The sequence below is a fragment of the Dinoponera quadriceps genome, unplaced genomic scaffold (assembly GCF_001313825.1).
Source record: "Dinoponera quadriceps isolate SergipeBrazil2010 unplaced genomic scaffold, ASM131382v1 scaffold367, whole genome shotgun sequence".
NCBI lineage: Eukaryota > Metazoa > Arthropoda > Insecta > Hymenoptera > Formicidae > Dinoponera > Dinoponera quadriceps.
This window is the reverse complement of record NW_014554712.1, coordinates 1266636-1267793: the sequence shown is the minus strand read 5'-3', so window position 1 is coordinate 1267793 and position 1158 is coordinate 1266636.

Sequence of the window (1158 nt, the reverse complement as noted above, 5' to 3'; positions counted from 1 at the left end):
GGGTACGAGGTCGTGACGAGGGTGGCAGGAGGGGGGAGGGGGCATTAACGGCAAGTGTAAAGAGTGTAGAGATGGTCGATGCAGGCCTTTCTTCGTTCGTGCTCCGTCACTCGCGATACAGAGTTGACTCTTTAATTCTATAATAAATTGCTCGCGGTAATAACTCTAGCCGTACTTGGTACGGAATAATGCATATATCTGACGTTAATAATTGATTAAACCACCGATCCGTCCGTCCGTCCGTCCGTATGCATGTATGTATGTGTGTGTGTGTGTGTGTGTGTCTATTTGTCTTGTCGTCCATCTGTTCCGCCTGTTCACTGTCGCCACGTGTCGCGAAGAATCTACCGATCGAAGATCAAGCGCAAGTGACAAACAACAGCGTGATCGGCCAAGGGAAGGTGGTGAGTGAAAGGGTGGTGTCGTGTGTTGACCCGCGCGCGTTCGTCGACGGATAATGCATCATCGATCGCGGATCGCGCACCTTGCTCGTCGTCCTCCCGGCGACACGCTCCGTCGCGCTCGACGATCGCAGATACCGGTTCTCGCGTTCCCTCGACCTTCCCTCCGGAGGCCTCGTTCGACGAAACAGCGGCTAACCGTCGAGTCGTATCTCGCGCGTCGTCCGCGACATCGAAACTGGGATCATCCCCCCTCTCGGCTGCGGACCGCTACGCTTACGTTACATTTCGTTTCATGTTTCTTTTTTTTTATCTTGGAATCCTTATAAAAATTTACATCGATGACACACGCGCGCGCTTCTCTACGTCGCATCTAGCTTATCTACTAAGTAATAAACGCTACAAGTTTAATTGCGTATGTAACATCGTCGCCGCTGCCGTTTTGCAGTGTTCTTCTATGCGCGTCGTTCCGCGCGCGCCAAAGTTTCCGGATGTCACCGCGACAGACTCGGGATACCGCTCGAAAGTTAGTCCGCCGCCTCGCGAAGTCACGCGTCGATTGACGACATCGAACACGGCGGCAGAAGAAAATGCCGTGCTGTCTTTTTCTCCCTTTCTCTTTCTTTCGAGATGTCGTTCGAGATCTCTTGAAACGAGAGGCGGACTTAACGATAGGGGAGTTATCATCATTGTTGGTGCATGGAACTCAGTATAATGCAAAGGAGTAACAATCGCTTCTTAGGAACACTTACACACC